General features: G+C 31.4%; 1 pseudogene; it reads right to left on the bottom strand.

Annotated features, from left to right (window-relative positions):
- Positions 1 to 738: 738 nt before the first annotated feature.
- LOC120614524 (uncharacterized) lies at positions 739 to 857 on the bottom strand (annotated as a pseudogene).
- Between the last annotated feature and the right edge of the window lie 22,377 nt (positions 858 to 23,234).

Raw genomic sequence — 23,234 nt, 5'->3', positions numbered from 1 at the left:
AGGGATAAGGCTGCCCAGCAAGGTCACATAGGGGATTGTACCCAGGAACCAGGTAACAGCAAGCTGGAGTAATAGAGAGCAACTTATGTATCACAATCAGGGTGTGAGTTGTCTGTTTCCAATAATTTCCTGGGCTCTGGGAAAGAAGGCTTATCCCAAAATGTCTGATATCTGGCCCTCGTTCTTATTAAGCTGCCTGTTTATTGGTCCAGCAGGTGTGAGAGCCTGATCAGAGAACAGGTTTGGGTGTGGATTTAATTGGCTGCTCAAGAAAGGAAACTGACTGGCCAGTAACTAGAACTTCAGAATTGAGTCAAGACAGTATTTTACAAAAACTATATTTCGCACAATGTATTTTTTTTATAATTTCACATATAAGGATTTTTATTTTATTATATTCCTTTCTGACAAATTTAACATTTTATCTCTCCTATATTGTTCATTATATTTCTAACTGAAAATATTTTTTCTTGCTCTACCAAACTCTAGTATAGATTTAATAACTTATACAATAAACAGAGTCTAAGACATCTGTGAAACATTTTCAACTTTGACATAACACCCCAAAGCTACCTAATTGAATTTGACTCTATGGGCACTGAGGAGCATGACGGCATGCCATGTACCTGTCCATTGTTCATTGATATATTAGTTGTCTCAGAGCTTAACTTTGGAATTATTTTCCAAAATGTCTTTACTATATCAGGAGTTTAAGTAGGAAAGTGTTTCTTTTTTTTAAACGTACTGCACCTGGTATTCCTAGGTGGTCTCCCATCCAAGTACTAACTAGGCCCGACCTTGCTTAACTTCCAAGATTAGACAAGATTGGGCGTGTTCGGGGTGGCATGGCCATAGACATATTGCATATTTTAAAGTCTATGAAAGTTCGTGGTGAAAAAATTTGCATCTATTGTTTCCATCTCTTGACTATCATAAATAACGCTGCAATGAACATAGGGGTGCATATATCTTATCAAATTAGTGTTTCGAATTTCTTCGGATAAATACCCAGAATTTAAAAAGCAAAATAAACGAACAAACAGAACATAAACAGACTCATAGATAGAAAGAACAAACTGTGATTGCCAGATGGGAGGAGAATTGGGGCGGGGGGCGTTGGTGAAAAAGCTGAAGAGATTAAGATGTACAAATTGGTAGTTATAAAATAGTCCTGGGGATGTAATTACAACATGGGGAATACAGTTAATAATATTGTAATTACTATGTATACTATCAGGTAGGCATTATACTAATCGGGAGGAATACTTCTTAAATTACATAAATGTCTAATCTCTATGCTGTACACCTGAAACTAATATAAAATAACATGAACATCAACTGTAATTGAAAACTTTTTAAATAAATAAATAATACTTAATAGGAAAAAAACTACATCACTCTGATAAGGCTATCTAAGAACTCTAAAACTTATTCTGATGATTATTGAGTTTTGTGCTACCTGTGAATAAAAGTAACTGGAAATTGCTATTTGCTTCCACCTCTAACTCCCTATTTACTTATCAAATAGATCCATCCAGTGAGAGAAATTGGATCAAAATGAGAATTCCCTAACATGAATTTCACTTATGGATTCAATGTTCTTACAATTATAGTTTAAAACTTTAATATAAAACATGAATGTTAACTATACCGTTCAAAGTAGAATAATGTATGACAGAAACAATAGAAAACAAAGACCTCTCCTTTTTCAAAAGATATCACGCTTTTATACTTTCTTCAGATATTATTTTGTTCTTCCTTTTTAGAACATGTCGTTCTAGGATAAGATCATTATGACCCAAGGCTGCATGATGTGTTTAAAGTCAATGAAAGAGACAAACAGAAAGATATGCCATTCATAGGTGAGCAAATTTATCATAAGACATTCTCTGAAGATATTCTACTTTTACATTAATGAATACAGTTCAAAACCTGAACCTATTCACATAAGCCCTTATAAATGACCTCCCAAATGCTGATGGACACCTATGAAATTCATTCTATCACCTTTATTTTTAACATATTAGAATAAGGTTAATTTTGATAATCTTATACAAGAAAGCATAAAAATCTTCATAGATATGAGAAACAGACCATATACCAAAGGTTCACCTGAAACAATGTGACTATATTAGCTCATCTTAAATTGTAGCACAAGATAGTGAAGGCAGGTGGCTTTCTGGTTCCAGGGCCATTATGGAAGTCACCTACTTGGGTTACTTGGACTTAAGTTTTCTTACCTAGAAATAAAAATAATAATAGATTTTCTATGTATCAGCAAAGGTTCTTATGACTTTTAAATGAGTTATTATTGTCAATTGACTTCTGAATATAGTAACACAATTTTATAAAAGCTAATAATGATTGACGTGTACTAAGTGACTTCAGATTACCATTGATATCTGAGTTGGATAATCTAAGATAAAAATTGAATTTTCTTTAATGCTCGAATCACTTAAAAATAAACATAATAATTTCACAAAATTACATATATAATAAGTATTCTAATATATTGTTTGCTGATATTATTGGAATTTAAAAACAATCTTAAATGTTATTTTAAGCCTGGCATTGTTTTAAATTTTGAATGCATTTTAACTTGCTAAATTCTCATCACAACCCTAGGAAGTAGGCATTCTGGAATAAATGTGAGGATGATTTTTTTATTGTAACTGGGACTCTCGATTTCACTTTCTTGCATATTCTTATTACATACTGCAAGTATACAATATTTTTTGATAGTAGAATATAGATTTTCATACACAATAAACAATAAAGAAGTTTTAGTTTATTCAATAGATAAAATTTAAAGTTACCAACATAATCTCACAGTTATATATTTAATAATCTATATATTGGGCCTTGTGAATTTTACCCAGGCTACCAAATAGATTTAATCTCATAAATTTAATTCCAAAATATTATTTTGTATTTTATGAAAACCCTTTTTTTCCATTCATATTCTCTGGGAGAAGTTAACGGAAGTATTCTCTGCTTTTTCAGATGTTCTGATACCTATAAAAAACAAGCGAAAATTGTGTACTACAAAGAATACAGAGACATAAATCTTCAGTCTCTTTGCCTGAAAACTAAAGGGTTTGAACTCAATCATCTTAACAGTTCTGTCCTGCCATAAAATGCCACAGAGTCGTGTGTATACAGGTTCTCCACTGGTACCAAATGAGTTTGTGGGGATCATCACTTATTTATACTGAGGAGCTGAAGCCGTCCTTTGTAGGGCTTTCCTAAAGCATTGTCTAGTTTCATCTAAGAAACTAGGGGGAGAAACTTTTTAGTCATCACCCCTTGTGAATATATTGTTACAAACAGAAACTGCATGCAAATGTATTTTCCTCGTACCCTATTTATTATGTGTTAAAACTATACTGGGATATGTTTTCATGGTTGTAAACAGGCAATTTTCCCAGTCACTACTAATTATATCACATTGAACACTCTTCACTCTTTGATATAACTTGTTTCATCTGTGTAGCCATCTGGATTTGAAACCCATATTTAAAGGGAAGGAAGTAAAAAGTAAGAGAAACCCCTCTACTCTCTATAAAACATCACCAAACATGATCAATGATGATATCCTAATGAGGGATGGTATTACGTTATGTTATTGTGACTAACACATAACCCCTTTTCTAAATCTAACATCACAACCTAATATAATAACATTTGCTGCCAAAAGAGAACCTACAATAAGCACTGTCCCTAGTTACCATGCGACAATTGATTGTTTGGACAACTTACTTTTTTAGATGGAAGTTAATTATACAAGTGTTCTTAAATAGTTGTAAAGCTTATATGAGTTACATGGCAAAGATTAAACTCAAAAAGAATTTATAATGAGAAAATCTGGTTCACTCTATAGAGCAGTTTTATAACGCTTTTACACATTAAACTGACCTTGTTCTTTTTCTCATTTACACATTTCTGTGCTTTTTTATTTAAACATATGATCAAATCAAAACACTTCATTGTGTCCTAGGAGGCCCTCAGAGAGCTGTACCAGTCTCTTCATCTGATCATGTACCACTCTGCTTTCACCACTGTGCTTCAGTGACAGTGGCCTTACTCATCTTCACATATGGTAAATTTGTTGCCACCTCAGGCCTTATTTGCTTGCTATACATATGCTCTTTCAAGAAATGAGAGGGAAGATGGATGCCTGAAATGAAGTCCATGTTTTGTATCCTTCTGATTAAGATCCTTTCCAGAAAGTGGATAGTGGTGAGAAAGTAGTGATCAGTCACTCGGGGGTCTCGAGGAAGTGGCTGTATATTAAAAATGCTATGGAAATATTTTAATATTTTACCAACTGGCCATACTATTACTGCATATTATATGCAGTCACTTGAATATAAAAGTCGTGATAACTAGAATATAAGATCAATTGAATTCTGTCAATTGCTTTATACTATGGAGCCAGTATAATATTTACCATTTATTGAACACAAAATATACATACACATAGTTAATGCTCCAAATTACTCTTGCCTATTTACCCCTTTAACAATTAAGAATGAAACTTTGTCAGAACTTGTTGCCATCTAATGCTCTAGATAATACATAAAGAAATACAGATGATCTTGATTTGTTTTTTTAATCCTTTGCTGTTATCTACTTCTATTAATATCAATCAATATAGCTTACTGTAGTTATATAAAATAAAAATACCCAGTAATACCTTAATTTCATCTACATTGATGTTTGTATCTGTAATGGTGTCAGTTTCCCTTAAATTGTAAGTAAAAAATTACAGCTTTTGAAATTCTATACATAGTATACATATATGATTTTATTTATTCAGTTATGTCTTTGTTATTTTCCATTATGTCTTTGTGCAAACATCCTTATTTTAAATACTCATTTTCTGCTTTCAAATAAGGCTGATTGCATCTTCTAAAAGAGAAAAAAACTGTATAATATTTGTAATACAAACCATTTTATATATATGCATATACGTGTGTGTATAGATATATGTGTAGAAAGATAGATGATAGTTGATAGATGACAGATGATAGGTAGATAGATAAATAGATAGATGATAGATAGATATATAGATAGATAGATGATAGTCCATAATGAAAAATTTTTATGTTTTATTTCGTAATTAAGAAAATGAAATCAGTTAAACATAAGTAGAACTTAAAAATTAGGAGATAATTTTCTGCTAATTTTCTACAATTTGGATACTTTATTCATAGTGTTTGTGTGTGCATTACATATAAATATATTTACTACACATATGTATGCACACATGTTATGCATGTCTCCAGTACCTGTAACAATGCTTCAGATAACAGATACTTTCATCTTATGGGTGAACCTGACTAACCTCCCCGCCTTCAGCCTCTTCCACTAATACACCATTCACCATCCGGTCATAGCGTTCTTTTACAGCTCACCCTGGTTCACTTGCTCCTCTGTTTAAAACCCTCCATTATTTCCTTTCTCATTTCCAACAAAATCAATTCCAAATTCCTTAACCTGCTTTTGATACCTTTTACAGCCTGGCCCACCATCTATATGACAGACCATGTTGTCTGCCTGCAGTAGGATCAGAAGTCACTCACCAGTTTGAGCCAGGCGCTCTCCTGCTCCAGACCTCATTCTTGCTATGGTTGTTATTTCATTGTCTCCCTTAAAATCTCTTCTAACCCTAAAAGGACTTTAAGAATAACAATCCCACTCAGTAGTTAATCCACGTTAAACAGACTATATTTATTATAGTAAATATACTGTAGAATATTGGAAAACAAAGGTGTGAAAAACGTGATGCTCTTTTAGACTAGTAACCTTTTAATTTCTACATTTCTCATTTAGATTTTGTGTTTTCGTGTAGATCTTAACTGGATTTGAAGCTTTATTTTCTGCAACAATTAAAAAGGTATGAAGGTGTTGCAGAAGTAGAATAATGACATTAAGATCTTCCTGATAGGACAATCCTGTACCTGTTCTGGATGCTAAAGTATCAAATTTCATAGATCTATATATTTTGTAATTAGTTAATTTGCAAGACTATATTAGAGTCTTTGACAACCTGAACACACATCTTGTCATTTTGATAAGTGATCTGTAGATGTGATTGTACATTCTGCTCAAATTTTCTCTGTGGTTAATAATATTCACTTTTAAAAGTTAATTTTTTTATCACCAAGGTATTCTATTTCAGCAAATGTGATAGTTTGCAGATTCAATGAGTTTAATTCAAGCATATGCAGAAATACATTTGTTAATGCCTACAAAGTTTACTTTTTTTCTCATATACTAATATGTAGTGCAAATAAATATGTTAAATAAATAAAACGTGATGATTTGTGAATAAAATATTGAAGTGATGTCGCATCAAAGTAAAAATAACATTACTATTTGAGCACATTTAGAGAATGCAAGTTATTTTTATATTACACCCTTATGCTAAATTAAAAACATATCAAAGTTACTCTCGTTGAAGTTTTTATTGTAAGCTTGAATAATTACTACTTTTGATTCATAGTCAAAGTTTACAGATAAAATCTTTAAACACTTAAAATGCACTAGTTTAGAGGAAAAAATGCAAAATATGTGCCAATAAATTCATGAGGTTCATTGATTTGAGTCATTGAAACTCAAAACAAACAAACAAACGAAAATGTTTTTCAGAGAAATCCCTTGAATACAGTGATGGTAACTTTCCACAGGGAATGGTTTTTGCATCTTAGTGAACATATATCTTTGCACTTACACTTACAACATGTTTCACTCTAGAGGAAATGAAAAAAAGAAGTTAAAATCTATTACTTGTTAGTTGCATTATTTTGGAAAATTTTGATTTGTAATGAAATGATTCATCTTCATCAAAGACATCTATAAAGAAAATTAACATAAAAATTTGAAAATAATTTATTTTAAAACTAATTATTTTACCTCTTTACAAAAAAATAAAAGAAATAAACTACCTCACACTAACTCAAATGAAATCTAATCAACATATTATTGCTTTCTCTTAGAGTCTTTTATAGATTTGAGGAGAGTAAGGAGCTACTCAAATTAGATAAGAGTATGATAATTTCTATCATGTATCTACTAACCTACCAATTTCTTTCAATAATTCTATTCAACCATTGATCCAGCTATCATGATCAATGCATCTGCCATACCATAGTAAGTAAAACAGGTCTTATTCAGAACATATAAGGCTCAAAATTAAACTATCAAAATACATCATTAGTGGTTATATTTCATAAAATGTGACTTACAATTTCTACCCTGGAAAGGATGTACCTCATTACATTCTCTTAGCTTTGTTGTATCTAAGCCTCATCTTCTATAGGTTAAAATTTAAATAAAACAGAAATATGATTCTGAATACTCAACAATGTATAACCATAACATTTTAAAATGCCAAGTGCTTTTTGTATCATATACAGTGATTTTTTTTTTGTAAAGAACAAAAAGAAAGAAGAAACAACAAGGAAAAAGACCTATAAATATAAGTGGAGAAATGGCATTAATCGGCTATTAAAACACTTTTGTTTCAAACTAATAAAGTTATTCCAAGGTAAAAGAATATTTATGGGAGGTGAGAGAGCATTAGGCAATTTTTCTCTACAACCATTCAAATATTTGGTCAGTATTCTCTCAATAAAAGAAAATAATACCTATTTGCCAGGTCAGCATTTCAATACAACAAATATAATATGTTAAATCACTGATTTTGTATGTTTATTACCTTTGATAATTTTATTGCTCCAATATATAAAAATCAGGCATTATTTATTTATTGCCTAAGCATACACTATTAATCAGAGAAAGAATGGTTCAAGGTTCTCAAAATTTAAGACGTAGAATTCAGATAGATCACCACACCAAAAGATGATGATATTGGATGAATTCTGATATGAATTCCAAAATGCATGTTGATTCCATAAATAGGGGGAACTTTTTTTACCCAATTTAGAAGATTAATTTCCAGTAGTATTAATGGAGTCAGTCAAACATATTTATACTCACAAATTCATGTGATATAATATATTATAACTGACTAAACACACAAAAGAATAAAAGGAGCAATAATTAGAAGTAGCTAAATACATAAATATTATCATTTTTCACATTGGTTCCCACCACAGCTCATGACATGCGAGAATAGTAATTTATAATTAGATTTATAATTTCCTAAATTTAAATAGGGTAGTCAATCAATATGAGTTTACTTAAAAAAAAAAAAAAAGTCTGAGTGTGACCTTTAAGTCTTTACCAGATAGGTCTTTTCACTTATGTTGAATCACCAAAGAAAACAAGGTCAAAACAAAGTCATTGAAAATCTCACACCCTAGCATGCTACTCTTTGGGATTGATGAATAGCTTCAATTTTCTCAGTTCCATGACAAAGAGAATTGGAACAGTTCTGTGGAGATCCATAAGGAGCTGGCTGCAGCCAGATGAAAAATGACATTTTTTTGTACTGTTATTGGCAAGGTTAAAGCTTTTTACAAATAAAAAAAAGCTTAAGTTTTCCTCAGAATTCACTTTAGTTTTTGAGTCATATTGTGTAGGCGAATTGGACATTGGAGGAAACTTTATGAAGTGTTAACTACATTTGGAGATATCTGAAAATAAACCCTAAATTTCTCTAGTGCGACAAATATACTGTACCTTTTTGAGATTTATTTCCTGCATTGACTTAGTAGAGGGACAAAATGTTTTTCTCATGTAGCAGGTTGTTGTGAATATTATATTAAATGAAATGGTATGTTAAAAACATTTAAATGCGAATAAATTAACACAAATGCAAAATGATCTAATTAAAAAGAAAAACATACGATTTGGATTTTTTCTTGAATTAATGAGTATTAGCTCACTTTACGTAAGCAACTCATGTATTAGAGCCTAAGGTCCTGCTCTACAAAGTTGCAAGTTTTGAATAAATTGTTTTCAAGATTCTCTCCAGAATATATTCTTTAAGTGTGTTTGAAAGAACAAGAGGTTTTATGGTGGCAGTTTTAGGAACTTGCCAGGAGTGCGATTTTCTTTTCTAACTTGTGTAGTACTTCACTTATTAAAGTCTGAGAATACCAAGTCATAGAAACCAGTCAAGAAATGTCTCCTTGTTCACATTTTTCTCTATCTGTGACATTTAAAGAACATCCAGCTCTTACTGCTCCTCTACTGATGAGGTGAACTTCTTTTCAAGGGAATAAATAGTTCTGAAACCTCACTTTCTCCACACCAGCCAAGTTCTGCTGTTAAAAGTGTTGATGCTTTCTGCCTTTATTATGATTTATTCTGGGGCAGAAAATTTGGACCAAGATCATAACATATCCAGTTACAACTTCTTTAATTTACCAGGCATGGATGCAGAATGCTATAAATGGCATATTTTTTCTTATGCTTACATATCTATAATATTTAATTTATTTATAAATTAGGCTCTGTAAGAGATTAGCAACAATAACTAATAATAAATTAGAACAATTATAAAAATATACTGTAATAAAAGTTATGTGATGTGATCTCTCTCTCAACATATCTTATTGTACTGTACTCACCTTTTGCTTAAAAGAAAAACTTCACTGCTTCTCTTTGGTTGATCCAAATTGCCAGCTTTGCTACTCTTGTGCTTTAAGGTCATTATAAAATAAAACGAGGGTTACTTGAGCGCTATATGATTATTTCATTCAGAAAAACTCCTTTGAGTTTAAGTACATTTCGTACACTAATTGTCAAGATTTCTGAGCGTATTTGATTTTGATTTTTTTTGTTTTTTATTTCTAAAATAGTTTCTACTTATTAAAAAACAATTCAAACTTTTTAAAACTTCAGTATAATGTACTGTGCTTTAGATTTATTGGGGGCATTTCAAAATAGGCAAAAAAAATAAAGTTAAAATTCAGAGAAATATTATGTTTTTGATTTGCTATTTAATATCAAATAGCAAATCCAAATTTTTAAATTAATTTACTTCTTTTAGCACTTTTTTAATGTGTAATTTTAGATTTGTTGATCATTCTGGATATCTAGTATTACTCATATAATAAATACTTGCTACTTTTTAGCCATCAATCATAGCTGTCATATACTAACATAAATTTTTAAATGTTTGAAAGATTAATAATTAAACAAGATGTTTAATTAAGTGTATACAGAGTAGTTTTCAAAATTGTGTGGCCTTTGATATCATTTTCTATAAATAAAATTTTCAATCAAACAGACATTCCAGTACTGTAATGCTTATGGATCATCTACTCTGAATTAGGCCTGGTGCTCAATGCTTTCACAAGCTAATTAGTATTCAGAGAGGTTAAACTGCAGATTGATAAAACCATGCCTTTTCCATCCCAACTCTGATTAGATTCTCTGTCTTTAATTAGGTACACAGTATCACATCAACAAGTTGCTCCCTACCCCTGAAAGTGTGAGGGAAACTAGGAGATTGAAGTTGGAGATTATTTCTTGATATTAAATATTGAACAATAAATAGAGGACCAGACACAAGAGATTGGAGTCAGTGATTACCTCTTAATATTAGATACTGAACAATTGAAGAGAGGACCGGATGCAAGAGAATACATAATTCCATTAAAATGGAAATTAATTGTATTATATTTGATTATTAATATGAGTCTAAATGTTAATTATTTAAACCTAGCATATTTTGAGAACTCCATCTTTTATTTAATCTTATAAAACATGCTTTGATTACATTACAGACTGCAGCTTTTATATCCGTGCATCCCCATTACATAAAATATATCTGTAGCAAAATGTTATTTATTGCTTGATTTAGACCATTAACTTAGCTAAATATTATTCTATTTTTTACATCTAAGCATTCGTTTTTGCATTTTTAACTTAAAAGTCCCTAAACTGCAATTTGCAATCATATATGTCTCTTATTTATTAAAATTTATAAGAAAAAAAATGAGTCAAATTTGAAGATGATTATTTCTTTCACTATTGAGTTTCTTTTTCTTTTAATAATCTCATGGTTCCAAATTTTTTGCTGGTTATATTTCAAAGACCACTAAGAAGTTTTTATTTCTGTTACTCTTGAGATTTTATTTTCTTCTTTTTATTAGACTGCAACTATGCTCTTGCCCCCGATCTCTATCCAGTTACCAGGAAAAAATACTTAATGACAACTGCTGTTCAGCAAGAATAAAGACTGAATATTTTGTGAAGAAACAAGACTAAGATCTTTCGTTTTATATTTTTTGTTCATGTTTGCTTTTTCTAGTGGATAGTTAGATCTGGTACTGATTATTTTCACCACTAATATAAGTATCCTGTCTTAAATTTCTTCTGCAAAAATAGAAATTCACTCAGTCTTCTGATAGTTTTAAGACGAAAGATATTACCAAGAAAACAAGGCCACATCTTTAAATGTTAAATCAAAAGCATTAGTTCATTTTCTGGCTAAGAAACACATGTTCTAAAAGGCAGGTTTTTCTTCAGCATAATTTTCCTGTGGAATTATCAGAGTTTTGTTGTACTAATAACTACATCACATTTTAAAATATTGCATTAACATCTAATAGTTCAAATTCATCTAATAGTTTAAATTCATTTCATTTAAAAACAAAATTGTTATATTCAGAATGTGATGCAAAATATGAAATCTAAATTAAAACTGTTAGCAACATACTATGTTATTCTAATACTCTTACCACTGATAGCACAGACCTCAAATAGGTTTGCTGAAAGTTTCAAATAACTAGAGAGGGTCAGGGGCTAAGGACACAAAAGGAACTGATTAAATCCCCAGATTCATCTGTTAAACCCATGCAACTTTTCCACCCAGGACTGCTTTGGAGTAATGATTCATATACCACTACTGCCCATGGGAATGTATAAACTGTGCTATTGACCTGATTCACTGAAAGATGGCAAAGCTTGGTATGCAAAGTGGTCTTGTGGGCAGATAAATGGAACTGTATATTTTATTTCAGTATTTCTCATCTTTTCCACAGACATAGTGTCGTTTCTGTTGCTGTCCCCAGAGACCTCTCATGTGTAGACATACCATGCTTTCCTCCTTTTGTTTGTTGTTTTGGAGTGAGGGTGGCTTTTTCCTGGCTTAAAACTATTATAGATTGCAACCATGGTCTTGTTTTCATAACTATATGTGACCAAGAAACTCTTTTTATATAATCAGTGTCTAGACTGTGCCAGGAAATTCACTTCACTCCCTCTCTCATACTCAATAAAGGTTAAACATGTCTTCTCTTTTTCTCATACGTTAAGATCTATTTTTTTTTTTGACAATAAGTGTGCATGAGGGCATTTGCCATTCTTAGAAAGAGGACCTCTGTGAGTGACAAATACTAATGTGTTTGGGAAAGCAGATCCTATAAAACCACAACTGTCTCTCCATCTGCAGAACACCTGTCCTCTGTGCCAAAAAGGAAAATTACAGAGATGCAATATAATTTTGTAATGAAAGAAATTCAAACCTATTAAACCAGAGGTCTGTGTCCAAATCATTTAGACAATAAAAACTTCTCTTCTGTTTCTAGAATATCACATTTTAATCATCTTACTACTAGAATTTCCTCTGTTTAGTTCCAAGTAAATTGCTTAATAGATAATAAAATCAGTACAACATGTTAAGATTACAAAATTTTGTTTCAGAGAGCCTCTATACCTATATTTTGATCTTTTAAGATAAATTAGTATTTCAGTTCTCGAAGACTTGGAACTCATGGAATACGGTGACGTTTTGAAGTAACTTCACAATAGTTAAGTCTAAACTTTTTATTTTAGAATTAATGACCCAGGAGTAAAAAAACGATTAAATAACTTGTTTTAATATAGCTGGTTATCTGAACCACCAATACTAGAACCAGTATCTTGAAGTCGTTCCTACATAATTTTTAATCAAAAACATATTATACATTTACTGTAAAACCCCAGGAACAATGAAAAATAGGGAATTACATTTAAAAATAATAACTGGTGTCAAACCAGTATAACTGATATGTAGCCTAAATGTATCTTTGCATTTTGTGGTGCTTTAGAGTTTCAAGAAAGCATTTATTATCAGTAAGTGACTCAGATGAGAAAAAAAGCTTTTCAGCATATACTCTATGCCTTACAAGCATGTCATTGCTGGAGTATTTAATTCATAAAATGAAATAGGGCCAGAAGTCAAATCATCCATTTCACTAAAATCTTCTTTCAAAGTAAATCATTTTACATAGGTTTTTTTTTCTTTCGAAAATCTCTATGGAAGATATTTCATGATATATGTTAGTAGAAAAAAAAGAGGGCCTCTATATCAAAAGATGATTTAGAAAAGATTCAGTATAGCAAAAGTTCATCAAAAATTAGCAAGTAGTGAGTATAGAAATGACTCTGAAGAGACACACACACACAAAGAAAACTGGGATCAGAGCACGCAGAGGTAATTAGAATATATTTCTCCTGCATTTATAAATTCCCATCTTTCTTCCATCTTATGTTTCTTCTCTATGTCAAAATAAAACTGTTTACTGTGAACACTCACCTCCATTCTCCTCTTTATCTTTTTTTTTCCCCTAATGTTTAATCTTCTGGTCCAGTAAGTATCTGCTTCTATGTTGTCAAAGGGTCACAAGGTGAACATAGAGGAAAAGAGTATACTTTCTGCTGTTATTCTTCATTCTTGATATTTAGTTTCAGTTACCTTCATACTCTAGACTCCAATAAAATAAAACCAGTTCTCAAGAAAAGGAGAAAAACATAATCATCCATGAGGGTTACTAGGAAAGTGAGAAGAATATTGAAATGAACTAGAGTAAACTCTATTAAGCTGTTTTCTCTAACTCTCCTACGTAGCACAGCCTTAAAAGGTGACTAATACTTGTCACTGCATGATGATTATGTATCTTTAGTTATTTTTTTTTAAATATCATAAATTGTTAGAGGAAAACATAATATTAAAACTTAGCCTTACTAAGAGAAATATATGGTGGCTGATTACCGTCGGCGGGTCAATGGATGTCCAGAGCTGAATGGAAGAAAAACGTTTGAATGAAGAGCATGACCTGTGATGCTTTTTCCTGATTAGAGCCACGTGCAGGCACATAAAGAAAGAGGACTAGTCACTTCTGATTATGGCCTCCTGCTTTAAATTGGTCTCCAAAATTTGTGTAGAAGTGTGGCAAAGATTTTTGAAGAAAGGGTGATGTGTTCTAATAGGAATACATGGATCCTTTTCAATTCTGTCATGGATGAAAATTGATACGAGAAGAACTGAGGAACTTTAAAATATATAATAATCTATTCAGTCCGCTTTGATGGTCACTTATATTATTTCTGCTTTTTTTCTAAAGAAGCAATGCTAAAATAAATATATTCTGTATAGGCATGAATGGTAAAATTTCTCTAGGGCATATAGTTAAAAAGAAATTTCTGGATTATTGGGTAATGAGCATCTATGAATTTTTTGTAAAATAATTTCTGAAATTATTACATCAATTTATACACCCATGACTAGTGTAAGATAACTCTTTCTGCAGAATTTATTAATACTTTTAAAGTCTATCTTTCATCATTTGATGGCTAGGGAATAGTGTACTTTAGTTTTAATTTAAATTTCTGCAAATATTGAGATTTATCATCTTACATATTTATTCTACAGTGGCTTACATATCCATTCTTTTTGAACATTTTCTACAATTTACTTTTCTCATTTTTGGCATATATGTTGGCATTAATTGCATTAATAAAGTTATTTTCTTGCCTTTGACATGCCTTTTTGTCTTGTAAGTAGTGGCTTTTGACATATGTATTATTTTTAAATTTAATGCTTGATTTAATGTTGTCATCAGGTATATATTATTTTAAAAAATCACAAACAATGTCCAAGAGACATAAAATGGTAACTTCTAGTAGAAAATTTGAAATAAGCAGAAATGGATTGAATGAAAATTGAAATATAAGTTAAAAAAATATTCATTCTAAGGCATAGAAGAAAAAGAAAATAAAACAAAAACAGAGACAATGGGAAATAAGAAAATAAATACACATATTTTTATAGTTTCAGAAAGAGAAAAAGAGAAAGTTAAGTAGAAGTAAATAAAAGAAAATGCTGGCTTAGAATTTTAAAGATTCTATTTTATATATATATGTATATATGCATATATATACATATATATACATATACAGATATGTATATATGTACATATACATATAAGTACATACATATATGTATATATATATAGATTATATAAATATGAAGAAAATCATTGCTATGACATACTTAAAAAAAAAACAAACTAAAAAGACAACCTTAGTAATAGCCAAAGAGAAGACATACTATACTCAACTGTCTCATCATAAATAGTGAAAGCAAGAAAATAAATGGGTGACGAGTTGAAAGTGTTTTTAATTCTATACCTTAAACCAATAAAATGTCAGAGAAGAAATTAATACATTATTAGGAAATAAGTAAATAAAACAAACAAAAGTTATTTAAAAACCTTAAAAGTATTTGTCCAGAGCAACATAGACTAAAGGAAATAATTTAGAAAATGTCTTATAGACAGAAAATAATTACAGATGAAAGTACGAACATTCAGGAAAAAAGTGAAGAGCAAGAGAAAGTGTTAAGTGTCTGGGTTAAATGACTACTGAATGAAACTAACTATAAAATAATAATCATAATTTGTTTTGGAAATCTAAAATGTATATCAAATTAAAATATACAACAACATTAACATATAGATTAGTAGATGATTAAAGATTTTAAGTTATTTGAATTTCTAAGAAGTGGTAAAACTATCAATTTATATTAACTCTGGTAATTCAAGATCATATTGTTATCTCTAGGTTAAATAATAATAGAAAGTAAAGTATGTATAACAAATAATCAATTGAAGAAAGAAATGAAATAACAATACTATTCAATTCATAACACTGGGAATATGTAGAATTAGAAAGAAAAGAAAGGATATATATCAAATAATAACATGATAGCTTAAGTATAAATATATAAATAACAGCAATAACTATAAATGAACTAAATAGTCCAACTAATAGAAAAATATCGTCATGTTGAATAAGAAGCAGGATAGAATATATATTGCTTATTAAAGGTGATTATATTATAATAATAAAGAAAGATTGAAATAAAAAGACAAGATAACAAGCAAATAAAATAAATTAAAACATAACAAAAAATTGCGTAGATATTCTAATACTAGATAAAGTAAACTTAAAGGTTTGAAAAATTACTGAAGATGGTGAGCAGGATCACATAATGTTAAAAAATCAATCGATCATGAATAATTTAAAATTCTAAAATTAAATATAACTAATGAAATAGCCTCACAACATATAAAGCAACAGTTAATAGAAGAAATTAGCGAAGTTACCACCAGAGTAGAAGATATTAATGCATTTTTCTGTAACTGACTTAAAAAGCAACAAAAAACTCAAAGTAATAAAATATATATTTATTATGATAAATAAATGATATAATAGACATATAGAGAACATTTCAACCAAAAGAATAAATACGAATTCTTTTCAAATTAATAAGATATTAAAAAGAGAATGCCATAGCAAGTGTTTTGTCAAAACTGTAACTGAAAATGTAGATGAAATAAAGTCTAATAAAAATACTATTTCTCAAATATAAAATCTGAACACTTATATATATAAAATATTGAATTTGTAATTACAAACATCCTCTCAAAAAAAGAAAACACTTAGCAAAAATAATTTCATTGATGTTCTACATTTAGGAAAAGGAATTATGTAAATCTTACAAACCATTCCAGAGAAGAGAAAGAGAACACTTCCCAATTTATATTTTAGTCCAGTTTAATCTTGATGTTATTAAAAAGGGCCCAATAGCTCTTATACTCATATATTCAAAATTCTTAATGAAATATTAACAAACAGAATCCCTATTATCAGTGTAATGTTGAATAGTAATAATGTATTAATTATTTAATAATTCTAACTGCTTTGTAATAATAAACAATTTTATCATTGTATACTTGCCTTCATGTTGATATTGTTTTATATTCCAAAGCAATAGTATTCACTGTTTACAAATAATAGTTGCACTTATGGATGTACATAACATAGTGTGTGTTTACCCTTTTTTTCTTTCCTAATTGATGCCATTTTTCTGGGTTTATTTTTTTCTGAAAATGGTCTAATATTTATTAGAGTAATTGTGAAGAAAACTACTTTGTCTCTTTGCATTTGAAAATGTCTTCGTTTGACTCACTACCTTAAAAACAATTTGGTTTTATAAAATTCTGGGTAAAATGTTTTCATCGTATTAAAAACAGTATTCAATTTCTAATTTCTACTCTTTCTGACAAGAGATTGCCTATCAGTCAAATATGATCCTTATCTTTCCTGTTTATTGATATGTTTGATATTTTTTTCTCTTTAAATGTTTTATATTTTAACTATTATGCAAATTACACAAGGACTTACAAGAATCCTTAAAGCATATAAACCAAAGGTTTTTATTTAAAGACAAAGGATATGGTACAACAAGAGAAAACAATTGTAGGCAGTTATTAGAGGTCTGGAAACATCTAGGTGGAAGCTTACTAGTGCCTGTATTCACATATGGACATATTTCTTTTCTAGTTAGAGTCACCAGATTCTGTGCAATGAAGCTTGGCTTCAGGAAGCTCAAGGCAGAAGTTCCCAGTGGAGTCTTTTGTGCTTTTCTGATCACGTTGGGCAGTCTTACCCATTATGCCTGGTGAAAATTGTCAGCAAACAAACTGACCCTGGGAGTCGCCAGGGGAGTTTCAAACTTTAAACAGCATGTCATGAACCCCACTGCCCTCACCTTGGCTAAGAGTCTAACTCAGAGACAGAGGTCCCCAAAGATAAGGATAGAGCATTCCCACTCCGGCTGTAAAATAACTATCCCACAAAACGATCGTATTTTAGATATGAATTCATTTTTCCTTATCCAGCTCAGTTCTCAAAATCTGCTTCTTATCTCAGGACTCACGTCTTTATTCTTTTAAACTTTGGGCTTTGTATAACTAATTTTAATAGACATTATATAAACATCTGACAGAAAAATAAGTGCATATTCTATACACTCTCAAGTAAATAAAAGCATAGATTGTTGGGTGGGTGCATATATCACTCCCTTTGGTTGGTTTTGTCCCATATACTCTCTTTATCTCTTAAGACTTCAGTTACTTGTTTGTTAGACCGTTAAACTATATCCGCAAAGTCGCTTATGCTCTATTTTATACTTTTTATTATGTTGTTGAGTTATTCCACTGAATCTTTAATTTTTATTTTGGGGCTATAGTTCTGTAATTTCCATTTGAATTTCATTCCAGTTCTCTGGTTAAATTCTTTGCCGTCTCTTTTATTTTCTTAAATATACCAATCACAACTGTTTTAGAACCCACGTCTACAAACACAAATAACTCCATCATTTCTCTGTGCTTGTCCGTATGTGTATCTCTTTATATAATATTTTCCTGGCCTTTTTCTTAGGAATACTTGGTAATATGTTATTGAATTCTGCACATTATGTAAGAAACACTGCAGAGACTCTACATGATGCTATCTTATTCTGGAGAATATTTATCCTTTGCTCTGAAAAGTAGATAGAATGGGACAAATCAAAATAACCCATCAGATGAGCTGACACACTCCTGGGCTACATTTTTAATAAGACCTTCTACCTCTGGTTTGCTTCTGCTTCTAGGGGTTTCCAACTCAGAATATAAATCATTTACCAAGACCCTTGTTCATGGGTGAGTGTTGAATTACAGTGCTTTGAAAGAATGGTGAACTCCCTGAGTTGACACGGAGTTCATTGTTCTGAGGAGACTAAGGGGGCTAGAAATATCAAGGTGCAGTGATGGAGAGGAAAGGCTGCAAAGGGACAGAGTCACAGACGTCTGCAGAGAATTCTCCTCAAGTCTGCAGCTGAGTACTGATTAATACCCATGTGTGAAGAACTACTGAGGCCAGGGAAAGAACTCCATGAAAGAAGCAGAGGGAACAGTTTCCATAGGTGGTTCGTTTGTTCATGAACCAGAGTGGATTCATTAAGTTCAGCTCTAGTACAGTGAGCTTACGGAATGACCAGTGGGCATTTGAGTCAAAAAGAGGGAGTGTCAATTCTTTTGAGTAGCTGATAGGGAGTTACAGGTGAGCAAGAAAATCTGCTTAAGTAAAATCTTAGAGATGAAAGGTATTTTTAGGAAGATAAAAAGAAGAGTGGAGGAGGATTTAGTAAATATTCCAGATCAAGGGCAAGAATCTGGGACAGTTTTAGAGAACTTTGAATATTCCGTACGGCCGTATCATAGCATCAGAAGAAGAGTGCGGCCAAGAGGAACCTGGAAAGTCAGTCAAGCTCCAGACGTCCGAAGGCTTTGACTAAATGCTTAGGAAGAATAATTTTATAGTGTATAGTTTAAATAGGGGGATATTGAAATATTTTCCAGAGGAAGTAACCTAAGATTTATCGCAGAAAGGCCATACTTTGTCCTGTGGATTATAATGAAGTTAGATGGAAAACTTTAGAAACTGATTAGAAAGCCATCATATTTCATCTAAAGATGGTGAAGGCTGGAACTAAGACCGTGAGATTGGATAAGGGATAAGTTACCATGGCAATATCAACAGAACTGGGTCACTGTTAAACATGACATACGAAGAAAAAGGGTTTTCCAGTTGGGTAACATAGAGAAAGTTTATGCATTTTGTCATAATATTAATATTAAATGAGAAATAGGTTAGAGGCAAGGAATTCAGGGCTTATTTTTGGATAGGTTGAGTTTTGCGTGGTGGGGCATCCAGGTAAAAATGTCAGGCGGACAGCAGATTTAAACATCTTGAAATCAGCACTGAGTCTTTACTAGGGATACTCCTTCTCCAAATACAGAACCGAATTTGATCACAAAAGTATTTTGAATATTTAAACTCTATTTCAAGGGCTGATAAACATATTTCATATATATGACAATCACCTCAATATCAATTAAAAATGTGCAATATACATCAAAATACTATGGCAATAGTATTATTAACATGAGTGTGGTTTAAAATAAATAGTAAAGGGACACTGTTATTTAAAAATTTATGTAGTATTTTTCTGTGTACTCCATGATATACAATTTCATCAATCATGAGTAAAGGCATCAATCAACAAAATATACTTGATATATTGATAATAGTTATAAAAATGGGAAAAAAACTTAAAAAATAATTAGAAATTATAGCAATTGGCATTTAAAATTGGTTTTATCTAACCTGCTGGTTAAATATGTAATTATTCTCCCTCAAAATAAGAGGAGTAGCATAGCAAAGTGTAAATAGTTCCTATGCTCCCGAAATAGATAAAGTGTTGAGGAACTGTCTTCTGCATCATTAATTGGACAAATAAATAACAACACTGCCTAGATTATAACAACTAATAATGTGCAAGAGATCAGGGGCTAAAATAATTCCTGTAAATCAGCGGTAGCATGATAGGAAATAAAGACAGATAATGCATTACCACAATTAGAGTTCGATGTGACACCACCTTTTCTAATCAGCTTTAGTTGGCATTCTTCATTAGATGACAAACAGCAGGCTATTACTGTCTATAAAAGTGTTTAAAAGGAAATAAAATAAGTTCAAAATAATTTTCCACTGAAATTTTTAAACATAGATAGAAGTAAATAAAATAAAAATTCCTTCCTTTTCTCATCTCTATCTCATTTTTTAAATCAATAGCCTTATTTATTCTTTAGCTTAAATATCACTTTCTCAGAGAGATCATTCCTGAAACCCTAATCTAAAAAAGTCTGAATCATAACTATTTTTACCAAAATATTTTCTACACAATGGAAATAATTCACTTTGTTTGACACATCAGTGGCAAACAATGGACAGAAAAAAGGGGACACTCTACCAGAAGAGTGTAGGTTTTTTGAAATTAATATTTAATTTGCTTGTCTCCAAATAAAGTGAATTAGGTAACTTGAGAACAAATAATTGAATAAAAAGTAATAACTTTTGGGTTTTACTTTTAAAATATAATATAATAAAATACTATATATAAAATAATTAATGAGAGTATTTGATTCATTATATACAATGGCCAAGTAATCCTCTTCTTATAAGTGAAACAAATACATTTTAAATATGTTCAAATAAGTTATCACCAATTTTTTTTTACTTATAACATCCTGCATTCCCTGAAATCCTGACACAGCCCTCAGCACATTGCTCTGCAAAGTGTGGTTCACAGAACAATGGCATAAACATCGCGTGGACGCATGTGCAGAATCTCACTTCTCATCCAGCCACTGAATCAGATACGCAAGACTCATCATGACTCGGTTTTCACGCGTCACTCTTCTGAATGGTGACAATCGAGAATCCTGGATTTAGGCAGTGTTTCCTTCTCTACAGCCTCGCTGTTTTATCAGAATAAAAGAGGTGTTTGGCTACACTGTATCTGAGAAGCATTTTAAAGCAAACACACTGTAATACTGTCATGGAAAAATTCTTAGAATATGTTCATACCTGAGGATGGAGAACCTCAATGCAATAATTTTCCTCCCTTGGTAACTGATGGCATTAATATACTTTGACCAATATTACTAAGCAATTTTTATACTAGCTAATGTTTATTGAGCACCTGCTATTTGGCAGAGGCTGTCCTTAGTGATATATATAGATTATTTCATTTAAACCAGAAACCAACCCTACAAGGTAGATATTACTATTAACTTCATTTTCGAAATGAAGAAATAGAATATAGCTACTTGACCAAAGTCCTATAACTACTAATTTGCAAAACCAGGATATGAAAATTTGTTTTAGCTCTTAAATACTAAATGGTCACAATATAGGCCCTTTGGAGTCAGAGACCATGCTTCTGCATTATCGAAAGACATGTTGTAATATCTGCACAAACATCGCTTTAGAAATTATGATAGTGTGCTCTATTGTTAGATAGTTCTCTGCATAATTCGAGTAGAAATATGTGTTTGAGATAGAATCTAGGAGTTTTTCCTTAGTGGCCCCAGTCATAGTTTTCTAAGAAAAAAATGACCAAATTTTAGTTTAAAGGAAGCCTCCTCAGACTGACTCCACATAATATAAGGTTGCCAGATAAAGTACAAGACTTCCAGTTAAACTCTAATTCTGATAAACATTTTTAGTATAAGTAAGTAATTTATGGGCTAGGAAAGTTTCATGGGATGTACAGATAATATAAGCATCGATGGCTGTTTTTCGGAAGCTCAAATTAATTGGGCATCCTTATCGTTATTTGCTAAATCTGGCAAGCCTACGTACTGTGATATAAAGGGGCAATGGCATTTAGTAGCACATTAGCTGACCCATTTCACACCTGACATTTCTTCTTTTCCCTTCTGCTGAGATAAGAGGTTTTATCAAGATTCTGTCACAAGGCACTGCCCTCTCATCTCTGGCTTGCTGATGCTATTCAAAGACAGAGATTGTCAATTGCCTCTTACTTTGACATTGGTTTACACCCACTTTTCTATAGCAGAATAATCGGTTTCCGATTTTCGAACATCATTCTTTCCTACGTTATAGTGATAATTCCTCATTTTGCAAATTATCGGTAATTTCAGTGGTGACCTAGTGGTGACTTGGGAGGAAAAATCAGTCTCACGCCCTTTTAATATCATTTTACAAATATGTCTTTAAAGTTCCTCAGATTTCATCACTAATTCACCAGAAAACCTTACCATCGCCATCCCTCCTCCAGCCCCCGGACCAGTAAACCAATCGATTAACATTTCCAAGTAATTTCAGCTGAAATATAATATTGAAATGTGCAGTATAATTTCTTTTTAAAAAATAGAGTATCAAGGCATTTATTTTAAAATGCGTGACATCTGGGCATATTACATATTTAATCATGTGCTGAGAATTCAGTTAAAAAGCACGAAGGACACATTTAAAATACATTTCCTCCCATAGCAGAAGTGGTCCATTATAGAAGCGCAGTTGAGCAAAGTCTAAACCAGCAAATGTCCACTAGCCTGCACCATCTTTCTGTGGCGTCTGCAGTGAAAAGGCTGAGCAATTTAGAAGCATCAGCTGGTGGCCGCAGCCTCACGGTAGCAGGACAAGCCAACTACCAAATCAGGGAGCTTTGTCCCATGAAATTGGGGGCCAGAGGCTATGCTTTGCTTGATGTGGCGGTTTCAGTCCTATATGTATTTACTCATTTGCTTTACATTTGTTGTGTGTGGCAGCCAGAAGTTTGCTGGAGTTAATGA

Source organism: Pteropus medius, unplaced genomic scaffold (assembly GCF_902729225.1).
Source record: "Pteropus medius unplaced genomic scaffold, Ma_sr-lr_union100, whole genome shotgun sequence".
Classification (NCBI taxonomy): domain Eukaryota; kingdom Metazoa; phylum Chordata; class Mammalia; order Chiroptera; family Pteropodidae; genus Pteropus; species Pteropus medius.
The sequence above is the reverse complement of the archived record's forward strand: the minus strand, read 5'-3'. Positions and strand labels throughout refer to the sequence as shown.